Source organism: Cephus cinctus, unplaced genomic scaffold (genome assembly GCF_000341935.2).
Source record: "Cephus cinctus unplaced genomic scaffold, Ccin1 Ccin1_scaffold0564, whole genome shotgun sequence".
NCBI classification, from domain to species: Eukaryota; Metazoa; Arthropoda; class Insecta; order Hymenoptera; family Cephidae; genus Cephus; species Cephus cinctus.
In genome coordinates, this window is record NW_014333216.1 from 639,820 (window position 1) to 646,532 (window position 6,713).

The window sequence follows — 6,713 nt, forward strand, 5'->3', positions numbered from 1 at the left end:
GGGGGGGGGGGGGGGGGGGCGCTCGGTAATTTCTTGAAAAAGATAAGAAAAAAAAACCTCAGGAAAACTTGACTTTTCGTAATACGGTGTATCGCGTGGTTTCCTATCCGCGTTGCGCGGTTGTCACGCGATACAAACTATATATCGATATATACAGCTATACGTACTTTATAGCCTTCTATTAAGAATCTGAGCTTTTCCAGCTTGCGCTGGCATCCCCGTCGCAGCTTCGCTCCTACCTGAAGCTTTGTCGCTTCTCTAGAATATACGAGTGGCCATCGTACACGTCTAACGGGGCATGCGTATTTGCACGGGAAGATTTTACAAAAAGGAATGCCTAAGACTGAGCTTTGAAAAGAAAAGTTTGGAGGTGGTTGAGAAAAATTTTTTTCAAAATATTTTTTCAACTTTTTTTTTTGTAAAATTACACTCAGCCACCGGATCACGGGGATAAGTAGAATAACGAAAAACATTGTATGAGCGACAAAAAAATTTTTTGAATTTCAAATATCTTTACCTAAAAATTTTTATTGCGGGCCGCAATATTGAAAATCGATCGAACATCCGAAAAATATCCGTGAAACGTCTTTCTCTGTTTTATTGAGAAAAAGAGTTCTTTGTCCTGGACGAAAAGCCAAAGAGAAGCAAAAGAGAAGAAGAGAGTGACATAAACTTGAAGTACCATCCCTTTAACTTAGGCCACTGTGTACATGTCTATATAGATATATATACGCACAGCTGTTCCTACGTGGCTCTGTGTCTCGTGGACGCTCCTGAGGCGCCGGTCTCTCTCGCGGGCGGCTAGCGCGAAAAGCGTAGGCGACACGCGAAGGTCGCAGCCCGAAAATCCATAACCATCCCCGGTAGCGTTTGGCTGGCGCGCATGCGCATCGCGCAGGTACCGAGGGAAGGACAGCTAATAGTCGAGCCTCTCGTTATGACACATTTTTGGATAATTAGGAAATTACGAGTGGGAGGAGGAGGAGGTCCTTTTCGAGAGTCGCGCCTTTCGTCCCGAGGGCTTGTTTGTCGTTCGGTATGCCAGTTAAGGGAGGTGGGTGTTTTCCCGCTGACGTAATTACCCACAGCACTTTCGGCGGCAGGTTGCTCTGAAAATTCACAGAGTCACGCGCAAACGCGTACGAGTAAAAAATCCCCCCTCTCTGTCTCTCTTGAACCCTCTCTAGCCCTGTCCACGCGTTCTCGTCCCCCCTCGGGGTAGCTTTTATTCGGATTACGTGACCGCCAGAAATGTATTATCGGTCGGGAAGTCGGATTGGAATTTAAAAGAATGGGGTAGAAAAAGTGACGATAGACAAAAAAGATAACGATAACATTAATCTCGGATGTAATACGTAACCGGTGGTAACTACGATAAGTAATTTTACCCAAGAATTGAGCAGTACTGTTATTATTATTGCCCCTCGCGTAAAAATATACTTGTTTGAGTAAACAAATTTTTTTTTTTTCCAAATTTACGAGGAAAAAACGGCCGTTCGCTTTCGCTTAGGAGAGGCCTTCTTACGTAATTCGCGAATGCGCAATGCAGTGCGAATTCTCATGTAAATCCCGTTCGCGATTGTCTTTCTCGCGTGCGCTGTCACCGGCGTTAGTTAAAAAGGACTTTTATAGGGCAAAGTATGAAATAGCCTAGTTATGTGTATACACTGTGCAAGTACGGACGAAATATGAGAAAGAGGCAGGATATAGGAAGGGATATACAATAAATTTAAAAAATTTGCATTTTGACAAATATACCCCAAAATCAGTCCCCAGCCACCCCTGTGACTATTATTCGTCATTACTTACCATATGAGTAATTATTGCGTAACAGGTGTTGAATAAACAAAAATTTGTCTAATAAATAAATAATTTGTTTTTCAACGATTAAAGTATAAAATCTCGTACGATTATAGAAAAGCTCCGATACGTGATTCGATTTGGTGCAATAAAGTTTTTTGTAAAAAAAACTATATATATATATATATACTTTACATTTCACCTGTCGTCCAAGTCGTACAGTTTCTATCGATTTTCCTATAAAGATATTTTCGTAGCGCTATACAAATGTCAGTACAGGCACCACTTGAAGGTAGCGCCGCTAATAAGCAATAATGAACGTCCAGAAGCCAAGAAATGCAGTTGGTACCAACTATAGGATACTTGGCTACCTGAATTGAAGTTCGCGGTAAAATTCAAGTAGGTAGTCTGGATATCGTACAGGGGTTAGGAAACCAGACGAGGGGTCGCGGGGCTGGCTGGTGCAAGATCGTTAACATCTATAGTGATACGGGACAGCTTGAAAAGAGAGTCAAAGCCAGTCATTAGGAAAAATCCATTCTTGATTGATTGGAGAGGTGAGGGCTGGGGTAGCTGTATCAGCTCGAGATAGCAAATACAATCAATTGTAAAGTTTACCAACCGGAAGTCCATCGACCGCTGAACCTCCGGTTGGATAAAGACTGTAATTAACGGGGGTCGCGGGGGGGAGGAGGGCTTGCAGTGCGCTGTACTGTCGTGCGAGCAGCCGTAACGAAAAAAAAAAAAAAAAAAATCGACAAAACTACCCCTATTTGTCTTTTTATCGAAAAATTTTTGACATTATTTCCCGTATACCACCCTTAAGCGACTTGTGCGTTCGACTTGGGTATGAAGAAAAAAAAAAAAAAAAAAAAATGAAAAATCTTTACGTCACTTCACTCGAACGTTTCATCCCTTAGTATTGTCCGAGTGTCTAAGCGATACGCTCGAGGGAACAATTCAATTTGCTAAGGATGCCTAGTGGCTGGATATTAAATCAAAGTAGTGGTTCCAGCGGAGCGAGTGTCTGCAGTATAGCGACCAAGACGGTTGTCCTGGTTAAGGAGGAGAATGAAGTGAAGAGAGAGAGAGAGAGAGAAGGAAGGAGAAAGAAAAAGAAAGAAAGGGATACTCACTGATTCAGGACGCCGCGGGAAGCTCCATATCCCTCGTCTGGCGCAATCTCTGGAACAAAAGTCAGGCAAACAATGTAATTAACAGGACCCTCGGCGGGGCAGAGGGAGGAACACGAGGAAAGAAGAAAAAAGAGAAAAGAATAAAAGAAAAATAAAGCTTCTGGTATTCGGATGCAGAAATGCGTGAGATACAAGGTATACGTAGGTAGAGCGAACGAATATGATTACACGGTAGAGAGAGAGAGAGAGAGAGAGAGAGAGAGAGCGCAGGGGATGAAACGGGGTAGTTTTATACAAATAATAATAACAAGATAAAAAATAAAAGAAAAGATAATTCCTTGGAAAGTGCCTTGGTAATGACATTGGCGAAGCTTGCAGCAGATACAAGGGTGAATCCTATATAGGGGTGGTAAAATGCACGTTTGACGGAGCCAACAACTGGATCGAATAAAAAAAAATGGGGGTTGTTTCGCGATCCGTATTTTTGTTACCACCACCCTCTCTTGAGGGGTATTGAAATTTTTCGACGGAGACCAAAGGGGGTGAATGCAGTTATTTAACATTCACGTGGAGAGGAATGGTGCTTCTAGGGGTACTTTTCACCCCCCTCCCGCCCCCACCCCTCGATCATGGACCAATAGGATCGTGATGCATCGTCTAATTAAAAGGGAAGTCTGCTAGGCGCTTCCGTAACCACCTAGCGGAAGGAACTTCCTTTTCCACCCTCGAAGCAACCCCTGATGGACCCAACATTAACTCAAGTCAACCCTTTAGTTGGGTTGGGTACGCAGGAAGGTATGGGTCTGCTGGTCTTCACTGGTGGAGAATCTAGGGATATTTCTCTAGCGCCGATATCGATCGATTGATTAATTACGTACGAGCGATTGATTAGATTCGTGAAATTTTTATTGATCCGAAAAAAAAAATAGGGGTTGATTGATATACCACGTGGGAATTTTGAAATCGGAAGTACGTATCTGATTTGTGTCCGGTGGGTAATTAGGCCGCGTTTTAATGGTAACTGCAGGAAAGATTTCGCGTAAATGCGTGTAGCGCCAACTTCCCGAAGCACTTTGCCAATTGACGAAATCCTGGCGGGACGTTAACGTGCGAAATACCAATTCGGAAGCCATTGTCCAATTTGGCGAGGAAAGCGTAAAGGGGGGTTGAAGAGGACGCAGCGTCAACCCCTAAGCCGCAATCGACTACACGGCAGAGCCCAACATTTCACCAATTATTTAGATTGCCGGGTGTTACGCGTACGACCCCTTTCTTCGTATACGTAACGTATAATCGATAAATCAGCGTCAACTGATAAGAGGACCAAAGAGGTGAGAAAGAATTTTCCAAAAAATAAATGGACCTATGTTGAATATTACAATTTTTTTAATGGCGAAAAATGATAGTTTTCTTATTTGGTGGATTCGAACGATATATGGGTAGATAAGGATTGAACGAATTGAATGAATCTACAGGGTGGGAAAAAAGTAAAACGAAAAACGAAAATATACGAAAAGAAAAACGAGAAAAACAAAAATGGCGGAAAACGACGGCAAATGGTAGTGCCAATGGAGATTATGATTGCGGTGGCTGAAGTAAAGTCCGTTGAGAACTGAATCAGAGTTATTTGAATCTTAATGCCGACGCGGTGACGGAATGGGGACGAATTTACATGTAAAGTGCGGTGAGGGCAGTTGATTTGGTTTATTCTCAACGGTGCTTTCGCGACCGCGTCTTTACTTCCTCCAATACGAGGAAGGTAAGTGGGTGAAAAAGTAACTGGAGGCCTTCCATCGAATTCCTGAACCTTCTCCTGACCCTTGATACCGTGGTAAAAGGAGACATAAAAGCCGAGCTAATTAATCCCAGCCTCGATCAAGAAATTTTTGCGAAAGAATCCAATCCTTGTATCGCGCAATGACAATTATTATTGATTAAAAATAGACATTTTCGAAAAAAAACCATTTCCAATTTTCATTTCTAATTTTTGTATCGTCTAGTTCTAGTAAAGTCATGAAAAAATGCTCACCTTTCAAATCCAATTTCACAGGGAGTAAAAAAAAATTTATTTTTTTCAAAAACATTCACATCCTTCAGAACCGAAAAAAAAGGACTTGACTGAACGTCTGTAATAAAGTACACTCGAGAACATGAAATTGTGAGAAGCAGCAGGGGAGCGACAGACAGAGAGAGAGAGAGAGAGAGAGAAATATTACCAAAATGTGAATAGTAAGAGAAAATATGAAAATGAAGTAAAAAAGAGACAGAGACAGTGTGGAAACAGGAAGTATGTGTGGTGCTTAATTTCGATTTTGTATATACGTTGGAGAAGTAGGAAACCCTCTATAAAGGGGGATACAACAAAAATAGAGCAAAAACAAAAACTTGCAGAGTCAAAATTATTCCATACGTCGCCTACAACGTATAGACATCATAGCCATTGAAAGGGTAGTTTGTATATTTGAATATGGATAACACGTCAGTGGTTTTTCATCCCCCTAAATGAGGGTGGTGGTAGACAAGAGTCCATGGGAAAAAAAAAAAAAAAAACGTAAAGTCCGGAGACAGCGAGTTTAAACTAAAAAAAAAAAATCAGTCATTTCCTTTCACAGGTGTACCAACGTAAATTCTTACAAAGAGCTAGTAAAAAAGAATCCCTAGTGGGTATAGGGTATAGGTATATATACCCCAACAGGTATAGTACCAACATGTAATATCGACTATAACGCGATTCCCGTTATAGACAATTGACAACCAATTACACAGCCTCTTCTGCACCACACTTTGAACCATAATTATACCATCTAATTATCAGAGATAATAATTGACCATTTATGTCGATAAGTCCCGATAGAATTTTGTAGGAGTTATCCTTAGGGTTTACGAAACGTTAATAAAGATAATAGCGACCAAGATGTTTTTCCCAATAGAGAAATTTATTGATAAAATTAATAAATTTGATAAATTAAAAAAAAAAAGCTACCAAATTAGTATATCGGGTGAGTATGTGTAAAAAGATATATTGTATGTACAACTAAGGGATATACATTGTAACGTAATTCTTTTCCTTGACCCGACACCGATAGCATAACATACGAGAACGAACTATCTTCGAGAACCAACCGACGTTACCTTCGGCCGTCCACCCGTCGTTCGTGCATCCGCAAGCCAGGCGGCCGCCAGCCAATTCTTTTTTCACCGGGAACTGACGAGCCGGTATGAACTGGGAGTTGGGGTGGAACAGGCCCAACTCCACCTAGAACGAGAACTCTGACGGAACCTGTCGGACGAGGCGATAGCTTAACGGATCCTGTCGATTTTTGGGGACGCGTAAAATCGAGAAACGCGACTGGATACACGAACGGGAGCGGACGGTTACGGAAATGCACGGCCGCTCAGGCTGCTAGGTTTGAGGTAGAGAGGGTCGGAGTAAGAGTCCGGCAAATAGCGCGAGAGACAGAGAGCGACGAACCGAGAACGTATCAGAACGAGTCTTAATTGTCTACCGAGATCCCTTCACCAATTAATAAATTGGGAGTCCTCACCGGAGCTGGTGCAGCTAATCCGTGGAGGCCGAGAACTGGATCCAAAGGACACTCTGGGGAGCACTGCACTAAGGCACAGCACTACACCTCCGGAAGACTCACAGGAATTCATAGAATCGCCTGGATATCGCGAGAACAACGCGAGAACTGTACGAGTCGAGAACTTGCTATACCGTAGCGAAACACGGCAAGAAAAACTATCAACAGATAGCACGGGAGCACGAGCCAGCCC

General features: G+C 42.4%; 1 protein-coding gene across 1 annotated transcript in view; it reads right to left on the minus strand.

The window, feature by feature from the left end:
* LOC107268543 (stress-activated protein kinase JNK) overlaps positions 1–6,713 on the minus strand; it is a 112,475-nt gene that overhangs the window by 89,432 nt on the left and 16,330 nt on the right. The window contains exon 2 of the mRNA XM_015741424.2: positions 2,937–2,985. The gene's annotated coding sequence lies outside the window, so the exon portion shown is untranslated. The remainder of the gene's footprint in view (positions 1–2,936; positions 2,986–6,713) is intronic.